Raw genomic sequence first — 21,027 nt, forward strand, 5'->3', positions numbered from 1 at the left:
AAACAAAGTATCAGTTAAGATATTTTCAAAAATTCATTCTGTGACTATCAAAAAAAAACAAACCTTCTTATACTTTAAGACGAGAAAATTTTAGAAACTAACAAAAACTATAACTTTTTACAAATGTTTTTTTTTCAGACTGCAAACACTTCTTAAACTGAACATTCTACAGTCTTACCAGGTTTATTAAAAACAATGTTACCAGAAAAAGTAAATTTTGGGGAATAAATATTTTGTTTCTCTTTAAGGTTGTTGCAGTTCTACCAGTGTTCAAAGTTAAGGGAATTATTTTGAATAAAAAACTTGCAGCGCAAGCTAATAATTAGAATTTTTATACCAGATTCTATTTTTGTAATTCTTTTATTTTTTTAGAAAGATTGAAATTTCTCTTCTCTTAATTAATGTTTTCGATTCAGTATAGAATATCATTCAAATATTATTAATATACAGAATTCTAATCATGCAAACTAGCATGCAGGTTGCACTAAGTTATATTGCCTTATTTCTATAATATAATTAAATCTTCTCATCTAAAGGAAGAATATAAAATTAATAAATTACCTTAAATCAGGTCATTCTTGCATATTTATTATTTATTTATTTTTTAAATTTTTTTAATGGCCAAGTATTCAGTTGGTACATAGACATAGAAATAAATATTTATTTATATGATGAAAACATGCGAATGTGGTACACATATGGCGGTACAGAATCAAGCGGATTAAGATTGCCTTCAGATAAACTACTTGGTTTATCACTTGAAATAAATCAGTTGTGGGCGAATATAGAAAGAGCGTTCAACTTTTAGAAATGGTTATTTTATTATTTTGTAAACATGTTTGTTCTAGTAAACCACAGTAAATTGATAAACATTGATCAAACTATTATTATTATTATTTTATTAATTTTTCTCTTCTATTTTTTTTTTTTTCTCACAATATCGTAAGATGGCCTCGGCACTTTCCCAGGTAAGCCGGTAACGTTGACCCTGCTGTAATTTCATTCCACGCCTGCGCCTTAATTATTAATGCACTGAAGCAGAAATCTCCATCTTTCCACCTAATTAGACGAGTATTAATTTCTTTTCCTATAATTTTACAATCATAACTTCTAATTTAGGCAACCCTGTGTGCAAATTCCACCTCTGACTTAATTATTAATTAACTAATCTTTCTCCTTCATTTTTTCAAAACTAGAGAATTTTTTATTTTTCCATTAATTTTACAATCGTAACTCAAAATTCAGTCTACCCTGTGTATACATTCCATCTCTGATTTAATTATTGATACGCTGAAGCCGAAATCGTATACTTTGCAGTAAAATTAGACGAGATTTCATTATTTTTGCAATCGTAACTTCAAATTCAGGGCTACCCTGTGTGTACATTCCATCTCTAGCTTAGTAATTAAGTGTATAAAGCAGAAAACTCAATCTTTGCAGTAAAACTAGCCGAGAATTCCTTATTTTTTCTATTATTTTGTAACGATAACTCAAAATTCAGGAAGCCCTGTGTATACATTCCACCTCTGGCTTCACTGAAGCAGAAATTTCTGTCTTTCCAGTCAAATTAGATGGAGTTTCTCATTTTTCCCTTTTATATTGCAATTGTAACTTCAATCACGGAGTACCCTATTTGCACTATCCAATTTTCGCATGCATTTTGAATCCCCATTACAAAATAGTCGGTAAAATAAGTCATTCTGGTCAAGTTGTGAAAACAAGTTTTTGATGTCTTCTTCAGTTTATTAATAACTACGACCAAGGTAAACACAGGGTAGCCTGAATTTGAAGTTACGATTGCAAAATAAAAGGAAAAATAAGGAATTACCGTCTAGTTTGACTAGAAAGATCGAAATTTCTGCTTCAATGTATAATTATATAAGCCAAACGTGGATTGTACACAAAGGTTAGTCTGATTTGAAGGTACCATTAAAAAATTAATAGGAAAATAACAAATTACCGACAAGTTTTACTGCAAACATTGAGATTTCTGATATGTAGATTTAATTAGTAAGCAACACCCTTCTTACTTTTACGAGGGTCGTTTGAAAAGTCCGTGCAAAGTCAGAGAGATAGCACCACTGGCGCGTATCGAGGTTATGTTTAGTTAGTAGCATCTCTTGGAAGAACACACACCAAGTTTCAGCCAGATCGGTCTATTTCTTTGTGTTTGGCATTTGTTTGAATCGAGGAAGTCGAGTGATTTTCAAAAAATGGACGAAAAAGAATTTCGTGTGTTGATTAAACACTACTTTGTGAAAGGCAAAACGCCTCAGGAGACTAAAGAGAAGCTTGATACACATTATGGTGACTTCGATTAGAACAGTTTATAAGTGGTTTCAAAATTTTCGAAGTGGCCATATGGGCACAAGTGACGCTGAACGTTCTGGACGCCCTGTTGAGGTTACTACTCCAGAAATCATTGATAAAATCCATGATATGGTGATGGATGACAGAAGAGTGAAGGTGCGTGAGATTGCTAGTGCTGTGGGCATCTCGAATGAACGGGTACATAATATTTTGCATCAACATTTGGACATGACAAAGCTATCCGCAAGATGGGTGCCGCGATTGCTCACGCTTGACCAAAAACGAAATCGTGTGAAGTGTTGCAAGGACGGTTTGCAGCTGTTCCAGAAGAATCCGCAAAACTTTAAGCGTCGTTTCGTCACTGTGGATGAAACATGGATACATCACTACATTCCTGAGACCAAAGAACAATCTAAACAATGGGTTACCAAGGGGGAATCTGCGCCAAAAAAGGCGAAGACCGTTCCTTCGGCCGGAAAGATTATGGCGACTGTCTTTTGGGATTCGCAAGGAATAATCCTCATCGACTATCTGGAAAAGGGTAAAACTATTACAGGTGCATATTATTCATCGTTATTGGACCGTTTGAAAACCGAGCTGCAAGAAAAACGCCCACGATTGGCCCACAAAAAAGTCCTTTTCCATCAAGACAACGCACCAGCTCACACCTCAGCAGTTGTGGTCGCAAAATTAATGAATTGGAAATAGGGTTCCAACTCGTTTCACATCCCCCCTATTCTCCAGACTTGGCTCCCTCGGACTACTATTTGTTCCCCAATATGAAGAAATGGCTGGCAGGAAAAAGATTTTATTCAAACGAGGTGATTGCAGAAACGAATGGCTATTTTTCAGACTTGGACAAATCCTATTATTCGGAAGGGATCAACAAACTAGGTAAGGTTGGACGAAGTGTATAAGCCTAAAAGGAGACTATGTTGAAAAATAAAAAAGGTTTACCCCAAAAAATTAAGTAGTTTTTATTTTTGCACGGACTTTTCAAACGACCCTCGTAAATGCCCCGAGCAATCAGGACAAAATTGAAGACATGTAGGTTAGGTTGGGTTGGGTTAGGTTATGTTAAGTTAGTTTAGTTTAGTTTAGTTTAGATTAGGTTAGGTTAGTTTAGTTTAGTTTAGTTTAGTTTAGATTAGGTTAGGTTAGGTTAGATTAGGTTAGGTATTTTTTTTGTATTTTCCAAAGATCCAAAATCTCTGTTTCTTTTTCGTCCTGTTTACCTTTTACAAGCTGACCCTGTTAAAAGACAAATCCAATGCACATATGACGTAAGGAACATTTTTTGATTCAAGAAACTTGAATTGCATTCTAAATATAATTCTCTAAACTAAATATTAGACAGATGAGAATCAAAATAGATGAATATTGAGATTTCTTTCTTCATTCTTTTGCAATCTTTCTTCTTCATTTGTTCAAAACTAGAAGACAATACCTTATTTTTCCATTCAATTTTCAGACATAATTTGAAATTCATGGCTACCCTGTGTATACATTCCACCAATGGCTTAATTATTGATACACTGATGCAGAAATCTTTATATTTCTGATCAAAATAGGGTAGAATTTCTTATTTTTCCATTATTTTTGTAATCGTAACTCAAAATTCAGGTTACCCTGTGTATCAGTGCTGGTTCCAGCTCTCTGTGAGCCCTTAGGCGACTCAGCGGGCCACTTTGTAGAGGAAATCATATAACGACAGCCAACTAGTTTAAAATTTATACAGTAAATAAAACGAACTAAATAAATAGGCCACGATCTCGGACGCTATTTTGTGGATTAGCCATCGTCTTCTTTTGCAGTCATTCTCTTTAAAACCATGTACATTGTGCTTTGTTGATTTAACTTCTTGATTCTCTTTAATCGCTCCTTCTGGGCCTTGCATTCGGCCTCTATAAGCGATGTGAAACTCGGCACTTGCACGGGTAAGCCGGATGCTGACGCTAGACCTAATAGGATTCTTTTCTTTTACAGTATTGGTACTAATGAGATGGTAGTAATAAATGTTTGTCTCTTAACACTGTATTCATTCTGAATTTATTGTTTTATAACATCCATTTATGTATAGTTGATTAACTTTTACGTTTCAAGAAAAATACTTAGCAGATTCTGAGTGTTTAGCGATTTTAATGTAGATTTTTGATAAAGATTGTATTTCACACTGAACTATCGAAGAAAAGTACACACCCTCAATGTTGATGAACGGAAGTTGTGGAACATGTGTGTGGCATATGGGAAAGAGCTTTTAAATCATTATGTTCCAGGTACCTGGAGTTGGTCCCTTCTTTTCTGTAAAAAACTATGTCACTTTCAACTGAGTGTTGCTACAAATTCTGAAACGTGATATCAATGACGAAGTCTACCACGCATAAAGCTGAGAAAATTATCGGAACAGTCTGTAAAACAAACGTATTGAAGCGTCAGTATACTTTTTTGATGTGATTTTCTTTAAACCTGTTCTGATCTTTATTATTTTTTAATCCCAATACCTTTAATTAATATGTACGATCACATTATTTCACTAGTTATAGCAAAAATTGCTGGCATGATAAGGTAAAAAGGGCAAGCCAAGAAATATGGGACAAATAAATTCCTTACCTGTGACACTGTCAGTTTCTGGTGTTGGACAGTATTTACTGTAATCAGGTAAACAATGACCAGTGGCAAGAGTGCTCGGAGCAGGTGGCGACCTCAAATTTAAATGCGGTGAAATTTAAAACAAAAACTGAACTAATATTTAATTACAAATTAGAATTTTTGAAAAAATAAAAAAGAAACGAGACAGCACATTAATAAAGAAATATGTATTGCTTTTCACTAGATATTTTGGTATAAATAATACATTGTTGGACAAATAAATTTTCAAATATTTGTGTATATATATTTTTTTTAAAAATAACAATTACCTTATTTAGTGTTAAATGGTATAATAATTATTTAGTACTTCTCTTTGTATGCCACATACTTAGAAAGTCTAATGCCATTATGATTACCAATTCAGAAATATTTACATATCATTTGAATTTATAACTAGTCTTTAGTGAAGTTCTTCTTACACTCATACATACCCTTTTATGTTTTTCTTTTATGAACAATGAAAATTTATTTAGTCAAACAATTTTTTTTAGAGCAAACAGATGATGTTTCAAAACTCTTGTCTACCCAGAAATAGTACCCTGGCATTAATGAAGTCGTTGTAATGTAAAAGATTCCTTTTGTCTTTAATTTAAGGGCTACAAATCTAAATATTGGCGTATAGAGCCAACTCATCAACTGGTTTCGGACAATCTTCTTTTGTTTTTAAATAAAACTGTCCCCACTTCTTTAAATAAGTGTACATTCTCGTAAGTTGAGTAAACTCTTAAGGTAGCACATGTTGTTTTGAACTTAAAACTCGAGCTCTAAATAACCATTTTTCTAAGATAATATCTTATATACAAATAAATAGGCCACGCGCATCTTGTAATATTGCCACATTGTTTATGCCTGAAAATCAATGGGTTAGAGATTTCAAAAAATACCTAAAGTTCCACATTTATTCCACAATTGATTTAATTTAAATACCATGATCTATACAATAAATTATTCTGTTAAATGAAGAAGAGATGACATCACAGAATCCTAAATAAATGTTTTCTGAAAAACAAAAATTGTAGAACAATATGAAATCATGTAGAAGTTCCAATAAAACCCTTTAGTAACTATTAAAAAAATTCACTGAAACCCGTAAAAAAAATTATATCAAAGCCACTATGAGAGGACAGTTTATTTCAAAGGAGTTACAGATCTTGACTCGATTCGATCATTTTGGATTCCGTTAGAATAATATCTTACCATATTTCTAGGAATCAGATAAAGGGAATGTTCTCTTAATTAAAACTGTCCGGTAGGACAGTTGTATAAGGGTTGATCGTCAAAAACTGCACGAAAAAGCGTAACGTTGAAAAACTCCCAACTTTGACAATTTTTTTCTCTTTTTCTATAAAAGATAAAATTCCCAAATTTTCTTTAAAATGTAGGGCAAATCCTCCTTTACAACTGTAATTTTTTTGCAACAACACAGATATAATAGATTTCGAGAAAAAAGTTGCTGAAAATGTGCAAAAACGGCATTTTCAAAAATGGTTGTTGTTCTTGTTGTTGTTGTTACCTTTTTTGTAAACTGCGTAGCGCCTAAACGCGTGAACCGATTTTTATGAATGAGGTGTCATTCGATTCGGAATTTTAAGTAGATGTGCCTTTTGGGGGTCTCGACGCTGTACATCGAATGGGAGAGGAGTTAGCCCCCTTTATGTAAGGCCCCCTCCAAAATTATTATTTCTAATTTCTCTGTAAATCTTGGCCCGATTTTGATAAAATTTGGTAGGATCATAGGGTTATGGCTTCCCTACGTAACATTAAAACGACATTCTGCTCTTACACTTGTTAAGAGGAAGTATAGCAATCGTTTCAAATTATCGAGACGTGAACCGATTTTCATGAATGAAGTGTCATTCGAATCGAAATTTTGTTCAGACTTGTATTTTAATAGTCTCAACGCTATGCCTCATAAGGAGGGGAGTTTGCCCCACCCAAATAATAGACAAAAAGAAAAATCTATCCAAAAGGTACAAAAATCTCCTTAACAAAAACTTACAGTTTAAAATGTTAAGTATAAGGGTTGATTAAACGCCAAAATGCACACAAATCAGCAGGTAACCAACATTTCATTCATACTTCATTGATATTATTTAAGTAATTTTACTGCATTAACTTTTTATTAAATTTTTTAGAATTTATTAGATGTCACAGACCCAGTTCATTCATAATCTGTGACATCTAATAAATTCTAAAAATGTGAAGGAAAAGTTAATGCAGTAAAATTACTTAAATAATATCAATGAAGAATGAATGAGATGTTGGGTACTTGCTGATTTGTGTGCATTTTGGCGTTTAATCAACCCTTATACTTAACATTTTAAACTGTAAGTTTTTGTTAAGGAGATAAATTTACATTTATTAAACCTTGATAATATTTATTTCTATTAAATACAAATATTTATTGATTGAATAATGTGTTATGTTCTAGCAATCTAATCTATTTGAGTAGCACACATATTATTGTTAATTTTCACATTAGAATTACTTAATTGATGCAATTGAATTGCACTAGTGCTAACCAGCTTGAATTTACTACTCATTACCAAAATTTATGAGACATTCATACACATAGAAAATTAAAAAAAAAAGAAAGAAATGAAGTAGCTTGTCAAAAACACTCTAGTCCCAACATGTTTTTGTACATAAAAAAAACCCCACACATGAAAAAACATCCTCTTCTTTTTCAAACCCTAACTAGCTGGTTATCCATACTTTATCACTTCAGTAAACAGTAACCTTATCAGGGAAGGTTTTCTTCTGGGTTAATTAAGGACTAAGTAAAAGAAATTAAGTTTTATCCAGTAAATACGTTGGTTGTCTCCAGTAGCACTTAAAAGTTATTCTACATTATCTCATTAGAACCTTCTTAAGAAGAGTTTTTATCTATTTTTATTTTATTTTTTTGAACCTCTCAAAAATAATATAGCCGCCTTCAGACTCTTAAGTACGAGGGTCGTTTGAAAAGTCCGTGCAAAAATAAAAACTACTTAATTTTTTGGGGTAAACATTTTTTATTTTTCAACATAGTCTCCTTTTAGGCTTATACACTTCGTCCAACGCTGCTCTAGTTTGTTGATCCCTTTCGAATAATAGGATTTGTCCAAGTCTGAAAAATAGCCATTCGTTTCTGCAATCACCTCCTCGTTTGAATAAAATCTTTTTCCCGCCAGCCATTTCTTCATATTGGGGAACAAATAGTAGTCCGAGGGAGCCAAGTCTGGAGAATAGGGGGCATGTGAAACGAGTTGGAACCCTATTTCCATTAATTTTGCGACCACAACTGCTGAGGTGTGAGCTGGTGCGTTGTCGTGATGGAAAAGGACTTTTTTGTGGGCCAATCGTGGGCGTTTTTCTTGCAGCTCGGTTTTCAAACGGTCCAATAACGATGAATAATATGCACCTGTAACAGTTTTACCCTTTTCCAGATAGTCGATGAGGATTATTCCTTGCGAATCCCAAAAGACAGTCGCCATAATCTTTCCGGCCGAAGGAACGGTCTTCGCCTTTTTTGGCGCAGATTCCCCCTTGGTAACCCATTGTTTAGATTGTTCTTTGGTCTCAGGAGTGTAGTGATGTATCCATGTTTCATCCGCAGTGACGAAACGACGCTTAAAGTTTTGCGGATTCTTCTGGAACAGCTGCAAACCGTCCTTGCAACACTTCACACGATTTCGTTTTTGGTCAAGCGTGAGCAATCGCGGCACCCATCTTGCGGATAGCTTTGTCATGTCCAAATGTTGATGCAAAATATTATGTACCCGTTCATTCGAGATGCCCACAGCAGTAGCAATCTCACGCACCTTCACTCTTCTGTCATCCATCACCATATCATGGATTTTATCAATGATTTCTGGAGTAGTAACCTCAACAGGGCGTCCAGAACGTTCAGCGTCACTTGTGCCCATATGGCCACTCTGAAAATTTTGAAACCACTTATAAACTGTTCTAATCGAAGGTGCAGAGTCACCATAATGTTTATCAAGCTTCTCTTTAGTCTCCTGAGGCGTTTTGCCTTACATAAAGTAGTGTTTAATCAACACACGAACTTCTTTTTCGTCCATTTTTTGAAAATCACTCGACTTCCTCGATTCAAACGAATGCCAAACACAAAAAAATAGACCGATCTGGCTGAAACTTGGTGTGTGTTCTTCCAAGAGATGCTACTAACTAAACATAACCTCGATACGCGCCAGTAGTGCTATCTCTCTGACTTTGCACGGACTTTTCAAACGACCCTCGTAGGTTCACATTGTATTAGCTACTGTGACATAAGACGTATTTAAGTATAAATAAATAGTGTTACGGGTGTCAAAATCTTCATTTACTTTTTTGCAAATCCCAATTTTTCTCTTTATGATTTCTTATTATTATTTATTTAATATTTTTCTAACACAATAAAACAATATTTGTTGAAAAACTAGAAAACGAAAATCATATTATGAGTTCACTGGAATTAGTTTTTAAATTTTTTCTTTTTTATTTCTACTTTTTTTCCAATCTTCAACATTCTAATTCTTATTTATGTTAATGATATTTTGTTTATTTTCTTTTTCATACTATAAAAATAGAATGTGTTTTATAACCTAAACTGGTGACTTCTGTTATTAAATTATCACCTAAGAAATTGATGACAAATTTTGCAATTAAGTTTTTATAAAATAATAAAACAAGATGTCTTTTGCTTGTATATGTCTTTTTAAATTTAAAATGTGCGGAATCTTTTTATCAGATGTTGAATGAGTTTTATTATAATAAAAAAAAAAGATGAGATACTGTCGCAATTTTTGCTTGTTTGAATTTAGTTTTGTAACTTCTGTTTTTATTTATTATTTTTTGTTAAATTTAAGGCGCATCCACTTCTGAGATTATTGGCACTCGGAGCTTATGTCGTACCCTGCAGGTCTCTGGATAGTATTTTCTCATTGCAGATATCACCGGTAAGTGAGCTGTAAGAAGTTGCTAAGAAGAAATAAATCAAAGACCTGGTGGTTGCTGGATGCTCAAACCCAGGATCTCTGCGTAGTATTCCAGTACGTTAACTACTTGGCAAATCCCTTTATTATTTCTATTCTCAAAACCATTTTATCTCCATCCTTAACCCTCGAGCCGTCACCTTATGTGGAAGTGCTATAATCCGTCACCTCGGGTCATATTGACCCAGCATTAAAAACTATTAAATAAAAAGGAAAAACTAACTAATATCATGTTATAGGGAATAGAAATCGAAGACAAAACATTTATTTATACTTTAATAAAACAGAAATACAAATTAAACATAAAATCAATAACATAAAGATGTAATTTCTAAATGAGGTACTGCTTAGCATGTAATGTAAAACAGAGAAAATATTTACAGTTTACAATTAAAATTAAAACAGTTAATTAATTACAATTATTTTTACAGTTTCTGCAAAAAGTAGGATATTTATTGTCCCTTGTACTAGGGCATATGTGGCAGCTTCTTCGTTTTTTAGGGTTAGGAATGTCTTCTCCATTTGTTGCAATCGGAAGAATTGTTGCACCTTCTTCTTGCAGATAAATATTGATCCTCACCTCCAAATCCTGTGAGATCACGGTGCTCAGCGACCTTCTGATAATGATGTTTCGCAATAATTGATGCCCCAAACTTTTAAGGAAGGTGCATCGGTCCATTTTGAAATTTATATTTTTACGTTGAGCATTATTTTTATATGTGATATACGCATTAAATCCTACCCCCACTCCCACTGGGGTCGCTCCCTTAGCTTTTACACAGTGGTGGACCGCGATAGACTTCGGTCACTAAACTCCCAGAACAATCTCCACGGACATTAGCTAAACTCCCCTCGGCTGCAAGGCCATTTTGATACTCGTACAATATTATTAATAGCAATAACAATAAACAAAATTCCTTTTATTGTATAAAATTAAAGAATTACTTGCTTCGGAAACAGTTTTATTGGGGAAGAAAAATGTTACTCAAGGAATCATCTCGGGTCAAAACACTAAGAAATGAATGACACAAGCCGTCACCTCGGGTCAAAATGGCTGGTTCGAGCCCGTACAGCAGGCAGCGGGGAAAAATCCTATGCCATCTCAATCAAATACGTCACAAAGAGATAAATAAAAATGTCGCGAGCCCAGCCCTTATAGATATTAAAATAGAAGGCTTGAAAGTATGAGTCGGGTCAATATGACCCGGCTGAAGGGTTAAGGATATTTATTATTTTAGAATAATTCAAAAATAATTCATGGCACTTCCCGATTACCTATCCAAGCTAGATTAGGTTGCCACTAGTCTGTGCTTAGCCCTCCTTTTAGGCTGGAAACATAGTGGAGCGGCGGGCAAAGCGGCGATGATAGCGAAGAGCAAAGCGGCGAAATCAAACACAAGTAAACATATGGGACCGCGCATAGTGGCGAGAAAGCGAAGATAGAGCAACGCTATCTATAGAGAGTAGAGCGAAGCGTTATGACATGTTTGATTTCTTCGCTCTCATCGCGTTCAATTTGTAAAGGTTATTTTTCAAAGGTTATGGATATTGATACATTATTGGTTTAGTTTGTTTAAAGAAACCTCTGTGGGGCCATAGTATTTGTGAAGCTACAATAGTTTTTAATAATTAATAGTTTAAATTAATTAACAATTAGAAGTTAATGGAGAATTCAGGTAATTTTTGCTACATTTAATTTGGTTCTCAATCCCTTAATGCTAACTTTCATCTAAATACTAGGCAAAATTAAATTACATTTTCACGTCCTACTACTTCTGATCAGGACGAATTCTCCCAATCCTTCTTCTGTAGCGTCCTACAACTCCAGTTTTTCAGATGTACAACATTAATTTACGACAAATCATGGTGTAGTGATTTAATAAAATTATTGTGTTTTTTTAATTGACTAATTTCTTTTTATCTGCAATATATTTCTATTTTATTTTTATTTATTTTGATTTTCTTATCTTAAAGTAACTGCTAGGATTAATGGGGTTACACAGATTTGTATTTAGTTAATTTTTCTATATTGTGCCTAACTTTTGTTGTGAGTTGTATTATTCAAAAGCAATAAAATTTGATTTTGATTAATGGGGTTACACTGGGCTAGTATATAATCAAATGTTGATAAGACATTCGAAAATACGCATGAAACTTGCCAGGATGCTCCCGAAGTTGGTACAAGTGATGAAATTCACCAAGTTCATTTCTAAACTTATTTATGTCATGTACACTGCAGCTCCTACTATTAAGCTGCTGCAAATACCAAAGTTTCAACGAAGAATTTTCATATAAAAATAGTTTCTCCATCTTGTTTTGTCAAAAGGAGAACGCGACTAAACTCGTCACTATGTGCATGCGACTCTTTGCTCGCTGCTCGTCGCTCTCTTTGATATGAAGCAGCTATCATCGCCGCTCCACTATGTTTCCAGCCTTATACAGCCTATTTACATTTACTGTGCACCCTTACTTTGCCCAGGGTACCATCAACCATCAACACTTAAGCTGGCTTCTAAATAATTCGAGTAATTTACAGATAACACTTATCGTACAACAAAACTAGGTGCAAGAACTTGAGTTTTTAGCGATCCCACATTCTCCTTCTTTGTAGATTATTTTCTTGTTTATAGTAATCTAATCATCCATCTTGACCTCAACATTACCTTTGTTCCTTGAACATTCCAAAAACAAACATTTCAAAAAACTTATCAGTAAACCATTCAGAATGTTTCAGTAAGTTTTTACTAATGACACTAATTTCAAAACTATTAAACTGCTTTTAACAAAACGTAAACATTCTTTCAGCATAAAAGAAAAAACAAGCTACTGGTCCTGAACCAGCGACAGCATTGTATAAACATCAATACAGCGGATGCTTTTTGTTTTTTATTTTTGTTTTATTTTTTTTAACATGTAAACATCAACTTTTAATTACTTTAACAACTGTGAACATTTATGCTAGGAACAAAAGAGCCGTCTACTATTTAAAAATACAGTACTAATTATGCAATACAAAAAAAAAATGGGCGTGTGATGAGTAAAGCCAGTATGATGTTGGCCATGAATGGTGTTGGTTCCACAAGAATGGAACTTTTGAGATGTTTATCTTAGTTTTTTCTAATCACCTAGAACTTTTTGGGGAGTGGTAACATTAAAAATGTGTATTATAATTGATTGGGTAAACTTTAAAGTTATTGTTTTGTTATTTATAATACATATAAATTGTACATAATATGTATTGTAGCAACAATTTCGTTTTAAAAGAAATCTTGGTTAAACTAATAAGCTACTTTGGTAAGAGACTTTCAAATCCAAAAATCAGCCTGAACGTATCTATATAAAATAATAACTTACATTTACTGCAATAACCCAAGTTTTATTATTGTAAATGATTTATATTTTTAAAAAATGCTGTTAACTTATTCCATAATAACTGAAATGACTGGTAAACTGCCTTGGTAATTTTTGAAAGAGGTTACAATTTCCACCATATGTTGCACTCTGTCCACTTAATAAAGAACTACTATAGTCACATATGTTTGGTACTAGAGCCTTTTATGTTTACCAGGCAAAATTTACAACAAAATGTCACAAGATATTTTTCAAGATTTATGTCTTTAAGCTAACATATGCGATAAGTGAAGTAGAAAATTAATTATTTATTACTAAAGGCTTTGAAATACGAGTTCAATACTACAGTTAAATAATTAGAAATTACACCTTATTTTTGTGTGCAAATTGTAATTGAGCTGATTTTCTATTTTGAGATTTCAAGTAAGTGTACATTTTGAGGTACATATAAACAAATGATTTCAATAATGGTTAATATACAATTGTAAAGTGAATTAGTTCTAAAATTAAAACAAAGACATTGCAGAGCTTTAGATTTAATGTTAAGATAATGAAACACTCCAATTTTAATATTTTTATTATGAAAGTTCATATAATTTGAAAACATTGACATATTATTGGGCAAAATATGAAACTGGGTACTGTTTCTAAATTTACAACCCAAGTATTTAAAATAAAAGATTTAAGTACAGGTCTTACCCTACAGGTTATATTTTACAAATACAAGAAGGTAGCTTCTTTTTCTTTTTCTATCTTTAACCAAAAAAAAAAGCAAAAAATTGTTGTACATAGTTTTTGTCGTTTTTATTGTATTTTCTCCTTCTGGTTTAGGTCACACATTTTGCCCATAAAGTTGCCTTTAACAGCGTTGTGTAATGTCTGGTAGACGGCAGCTGGTTCTATTGTTTATAGTAAACCTGAAATAATATTTATTTATTTTTTTAAGTAAAGAAGAATAAACATGTCTATAAGTTTGCATAAATAAAGTTTTTACATATGCAGCTTTCAGCATTAACTTTTAACACTGAATTATTTAATTTATAATTTAAATGCTTATTTACTAAAAAAATGCTAATTTATTTTTTGCCAAGGTCTTTGCAGTTTGCTACTTACTACAAGTATTAATTAGAAGGAAGATTCTTTTTTGAGGTGGGGAGGGAATATTCGGTCAAATTTTGTATTTCGATTTTTTACGTTTTTTGATGTCCACTGAGTCCGTCAAAAGTGTTTTTTTTTTTACAAGTTTGATCAGCATAAATGAAAAAAGAAAACCGCATTAAGTTCAAAGTTGACTTTAGGTCTAGATAAACTTTTTAAGGTAGACAGCTAACACGCGATGTTCTTAAAACTTGACGCAATTACAAGCACTATACTTATCTGTTAATAACAATTTATATGAAATATTTTTACGGGGGAATTTGAGTGAGGGAACTTTTGGAGGAGAGAAGTAATTGGGATTTACTAGAATGTATTAACTTGATAACTATTGAATTTTAGTAAGGATTGCATGAGTAATTATAATCCCAAATTTGGAGATAATTGCTGAATACTACTAAAGTAAAGTAATTGCCTATTTTTTCAGGCAGTCTTTACGTCCAATTACCAATTAGGTGACTGTGGACAGAGGCGACTAGCAAACCCATACTTTACTGTAAATTTCTTTTATTAACCATTAAATAAAATCCAAGGCTTAGAGACCGGGAATCGAACCCACTACCACAATGCATATTAACTTTAACTTTACAGGTCTCGCCTCTTAACCCGCTCGGCTACCGTGGCGCCTCAGAAATACTACTATATTTCACTTGATAGATTTAATGAAGTTATAGGCGATTTCTTCCATACTCTAGAGAATTATTAAGAGAACATCGTGTTAGTGGTTCAAACCTTTTATTTTTTCTCTGAACAATGTCTATTTGCAATAAAAGTATGTAAATAGTAGTTTTTACGTAATAGTTTTTTTCCTCCATTTTGACTATATGGTTGCTTAGTGGTATGGCAGGTCTTTCTGGTGATATTGAATCGAAAGCTTAAGCGCCTCCATGAACGGCTTCAGACGATTTATTTTCAGCATTCCCCAGAGACACTCGCATTTCGCCACTGCTACGATGAGTTGAAGTGGCTTTTTCCCTCTCTACTGGCGCCAGTATTTTGTGGCTTCATTCCTTTTCCAAGTTATCCAATCTCAAAGGCCATCTTATATTTACCAACTCTTCAAGTTCAAATCCCTCGATCTATTCTCGTAATACTGGATCTCGTTCCTCTGATCTCTATATTCCCTCACGCCGTACTTCATCCTTTGACAAATCCTTCCTAATACGCGCTACCTCTCTCTCTGGAACTCCTTACCATCATCTGTCCGCCATGCTACTACTATTTCAATCCTTTCTACTCAGCTTCCTCCGAAATAATAATTGAATGCATTTATTTCCTTAATTTTAATACTTATTTTTGTAAATATTCGCCTATTTTTTGTTTATAAATATCTAAAATACAGGCCAAACCAATAGGGTCTCCAACTGTACATGTTTTTATTCTTAGGGGACAATAGTTTTATTTTTCTATTATCTTAGGGGATAATAGATTTATTTTCTTTCTTCTTTCTTTCAATATTTTTCCATTTAATTTGATAAACTTTTAATCAAGAAGGCTTTTGCAAAAAGATGAGAGTTAATTTGTACAAGATTGGCTCATAATGTAGGTAGAAACCTGAGTAAATGAATGTGTGCAAAGGTAAGAAGAAGTCAGACAGTACAAGTGGGTAGAGTTGTGGTCTAAGAATACTGCATGAGCCATGAGGTTATACGATTCCCTAGAGCCGATAGGTTCCACGGCAATGGCAGTGATAGAAATAAACTAATTTAGAATAGAAAATAAAGGTCACATGAGCTAATTTACAATGATAATAAGAATCTAAAAATAATAAGATGAATCATTAAATGAAATGATTAAACTTAACCGTAATTTCCACAAAATGGATGTGTGTCTTCTATTGTGAGCCTCTCTTCTCAGTACATACAGTTGTGGAAGTAAACAAATACCCAGTCAAACTGCACAGATCATGTGACCATTTAAGTCAATGTTTGCAGCAAGGTGATCAGCTGCACCTACACAATTAAGACTGCCTGACTGCCTACGCTCTTCCACATCTTTTTGCCTACAGCTGCTTTTTTTGGATTCAATTAAACCAAAATTGTAAAATATTTAGCGATTATTATAAAATATTTTTTTTTTACTTTATTTCATTTAGTAAAATTTTTTTTTTACAAAATTGGTGTTAATGTGTGTATTTGAGCTTAGGATAATATTAAAAAAAGTGGAGTTCAATGACGTATTGGCCAACTTCATATTTTCCTCTGTTCTTGAGTGGCGTCACTTAATTTTTTTTTCCCCTAAAAACATTACTTTTTTTTGCAATAAAAATGTTATTACTCAGAAAGTTTTAGTCCGAATTCGTTTCTGATGACACGGTTAGAAAGACAGATAAATTTTCTAAAAATTGACACCATTTCGAAGCATAAGTTATTCTCCAAACAGCCTCAATCTTCCTCCTGGATACTGGAAAAATAAAAGTAATCGAAATTTTTAAGAAAACTCATTAGGCCCCTTTGTGATCATTATCAGACCTAGGTGCTGGCACTTTTTAGTAAAAGTTTCCTTGTCTAATGGGCTTTCTAACGGTATATCATTTTCCAGGATTCCTTTTATCTTCGTATGAGAAATTACGTTTGTTTTACCAGAAAACGTGTTCACGAGCACTCAACAGTGTTAGTTATCAGGTCGTTTAATTCATTGAAAACTCTTTTAGATGGACCAGTAGTCAATTTTTAAAGTAGGCTGCCTTAAAATAAGGAAGTCAAAGGTTACTAATTGCACTTTAAACATTTACATCTGATCTCTCTGAAATATTTGAGAAAATGTTAGGAAAATATGAAGTTGGCCAACACGTCATTGAACTCTACTTTAGATGTACTACACACAGTAGGCCTATGGACATTACTTACTGGTTCACCCTGTATACCTAGTTCACTTTTAAATTGAATTTTTTTTTAAGAAATGCCTTCAACAATTCTCTTTGCGTGCTTATCACACAATCTTGGAGATACAAAACGGCTTCAACAAAATTCTCTTTGCGTGCTTATCACACAATCTTGGAGATATAAAACGGCTTCAACAAAATTCTCTTTGCGCGCTTATCACACAATCTTGGAGATATAAAACGGCTTCAACAAAATTCTCTTTGCGCGCTTATCACACAATCTTGGAGATATAAAACGGCTTCAACAAAATTCTCTTTGCGCGCTTATCACACAATCTTGGAGATATAAAACGGCTTCAACAAAATTCTCTTTGCGCGCTTATCACACAATCTTGGAGATATAAAATGGTTTCAACAAAATTCTCTTTGCGTGCTTATCACACAATCTTGGAGATATAAAACGGCTTCAACAAAATTCTCTTTGCGCGCTTATCACACAATCTTGGAGATATAAAACGGCTTCAACAAAATTCTCTTTGCGTGCTTATCACACAATCTTGGAGATATAAAACGGCTTCAACAAAATTCTCTTTGCGCGCTTATCACACAATCTTGGAGATATAAAACGGCTTCAACAAAATTCTCTTTGCGTGCTTATCACACAATCTTGGAGATATAAAACGGCTTCAACAAAATTCTCTTTGCGCGCTTATCACACAATCTTGGAGATATAAAACGGCTTCAACAAAATTTTCTTTGCGTGCTTATCATAATCTTGGAGATATAAAACGTTTATTTGAACTTTTCTCCAATTAAAATGTGAGTAAAATTTTGAAGAAAAATCATAGCCCAGGTATTTTGGTACAAGTTTTCTAATAATGTGACGTAAAAGAAATATTACTACCAGAAATGTTATTTCGACCTCGAAATTGAAAATATCTACAAACTAAAAATACTATTTTTATTCTATTGTGTTTCTTTTGCCCAGAAATTTCGTCCGTTCTAAGTTAAAGTTGTTCTAATCATTACTGTCGACTGTGGAGTTGATTAAATAATTTCTACGATGATCTTAAAATGCATTTTTTCAAATATATATTTTTTTTTTATTTAATTTGAAAAACTAAATCCAGAATAGTGTGCAGAAACAATTTTAAGTCCATATTGCTGTGTTGTGAGTTACAAAACTATTCGGGTTTGCTGTGTTACAAATAGAAGGACACAGCTGGCGAAGTTATAATGCTTAAATTACCAAGGCTAGTTCCCTCAAACAGAGGAGAACTGCTCTTTCTAAAAGATGGTACGTGCGTGTAGAACAGTCTGTTTACTTTGACAGATGTTAGCATTGGGTCATCTGGGTTCTAACACTCTAGTAATAATCTAAAAAGGAAATTAGACTGCGACTTCCCTTTTTTAGTTTTATTTATGTCGAACGAAAAACATTATGCGATTATAAATAAACGTTAATTTTTTTAAATTATGCTATTTACAAGCGAATTTTTTCAAACTAGTTAGCAAATTCCTATCTCCTCTTAGGAAGAACAGCAGCTGCAACTCACTACTGGGCTTCTTGTTACATTAGGAACCCGCTCATCTTTTGTGGTAATTTACAAGCCATCTCCATCTTGAACGGAAATCACCTCTGTTTATACGATACTTGGCCCTTCTCAACAGGAAATGATTTTAAGTTGAAAAATGTCTGCCATATTAAATTATACTTACGTCGGTGGTTCTAAAGCGAGTTATTGTCGCTTGATTACTAAGTGGAAGTAATGCAATCGTATAAAATATTCGATATTATGTTTTAACCAAAAATATTTAAACGTTTTTGCAGGGGCGGCTCTAGCTCGTGTAGCGCCCGTGTGCAATGAAACCCTGGCGCCCCTAGGCCTGACTCCCCCCCCCCCAGCGGCTATAACTATTAACTAAGTTATCGCGTTTGATAACTGCCGCCACCGCGCTGGCTGGCCGCTTCTGTCATATCATTGTTGTACCATGATGGTCCAAGACGATGCTCTTAGCTGCCTCAGGGAGCGCCGCGGCACCCCCTGAGACGGCGGCGCCCGTGTGCATTGCACACCCTGCACTATAGGTTAAGCCGCCCCTGCGTTTTTGTGGTTTCTTGAAATTAGCCAGTGTATGCATGTGTGTTTTTTAAATGTTTCTTTTCCACCATATTTTGCTTTAAAATACTGCATGCTCAAATGCATTTCATGCTGAAACGGTAGATCTGAGCAAACAATGGTAGAGGAAACATTTGTTGCCCGTCACCTCTAGTTTCAGAATATGGTTCTTGATTTTAGATTCCTGTCCGCATACGCGGCAGACGCCCGACCAAAAGTGAGGGTTCGCAGTTGACCCCCATTTTCATATACACAGTTTTAAAGAATATAAAAAGTTATGAAAGAAACCGGAAACCGCAATTCGATATTTTCAAAATCTGGTATTTATTAACCATATTCAATTTTGGAGATATCTTCTGTGCATTACTTTGTCCCGAATATTTTATAAAATCTTAGGGGTGCGTTCCATTAAGCGCTCACAACTATCAAAATATACCTTCAGCCGTTCCTCATGACGACCGCGGTCGTGACGAAAACGTCACTAATGACGTCATAATTTTCGCTCACGCGAAGCTCACAACGCTCCACCTTAAGAGCTGGGTCGAAGTGGGCGTTCAGAAATTTGGCGCAATTTTTAAAAGCAAAGATGGCGATCGAAAAAATTATATCATGTCATGAAAGTATTATCTCACGTAAATAATTGAATGTGTTTCTCGAAAGTCTAAAAAAAATAATAAAATGAAAAATTACTTATCCCTTTACATATTAAATCACTGAATAACGACCCAATTACACTTTGATAGTTAATAATACGTGGTCTAAGTTTTCGCTTTTTACCATTGCGATTTTGTAAAATTGCATTCCACTCTTCGTCGGAACTAGATGAAGAACTTTCTAAAGCATTATTACGTTGCATTAATAAATATCCAACTGTTGCCACAAAAGACATTTTAATTTTATTTAAACGTAAATTTTATTTAATAAAGTTTATTATAACTGCTTATAAACGGTGTTAAAATTAAAAAACAACCTCTTCAACCTTCTGACTTATTTTCGAGGTCGCCATTTGTAATGTTTACATAAATGGTTAAAACGCCCCACAGTCCATTCCACTTGAGTTTTCCATTGTAACGCTCGCAAGCAAGTGGAACGGGCAAAACCGCGGTCGTGAGCGTGATCATTGTGAACGCTTAATGGAACGCAACCTATGTCGACTTGAAACGCCAATGGCTCCTAGACTTCGGTAGTCGCATGGGTGTTCATGACAAGATTTTTATGTCAGCTTATGAAGTCAGCTAATTTTGAAAAGTTCTTACCTTATTAAATTTTATTATAGTTGATAATTCCTGTTAATAATAGAGAAGGTACTTGATTCCCAGGTGAAAATCCTAAGTTCGAATCCAGCTACCAATTCTCACAATGCAGCTACCAATTCTTTTTACAGCTCACAATGTTGTCTGCAACTAGTGTAACTCTGAATACGGAAACTGCAATTGCACTGTAAAAAAAAAAAGCACCAGGCACAATAACTTCATACGTTGACACGCCTTAAAGGCGGAAAAAAAAAGAGGAGAATACTAGATCGTATATTAACCACCGACGATTCCAAAAAGGAGTTGCACGATATCCAGGATTATAACACTGTTTCTGTAGAGAAGTGGGGGATCACTACTTTACGAGAGGGAAGGTTATATTCACGCAG

General features: G+C 33.9%; 1 long non-coding RNA gene across 1 annotated transcript; it reads right to left on the reverse strand.

Moving 5' to 3' along the window:
• Positions 1-10,161: 10,161 nt before the first annotated feature.
• Positions 10,162-20,999, reverse strand: LOC141447216 (uncharacterized). Its single transcript, XR_012454213.1, has 3 exons — positions 20,642-20,999; positions 13,290-14,203; positions 10,162-12,606 (listed from the first exon to the last, which is right to left on the reverse strand). It is a non-coding gene; the product is annotated as an uncharacterized lncRNA (long non-coding RNA).
• Positions 21,000-21,027: the final 28 nt, after the last annotated feature.

This window comes from Rhodnius prolixus, unplaced genomic scaffold (assembly GCF_049639745.1).
Source record: "Rhodnius prolixus isolate KJV_2025 unplaced genomic scaffold, Rpr scaffold_7, whole genome shotgun sequence".
Taxonomy (NCBI): domain Eukaryota; kingdom Metazoa; phylum Arthropoda; class Insecta; order Hemiptera; family Reduviidae; genus Rhodnius; species Rhodnius prolixus.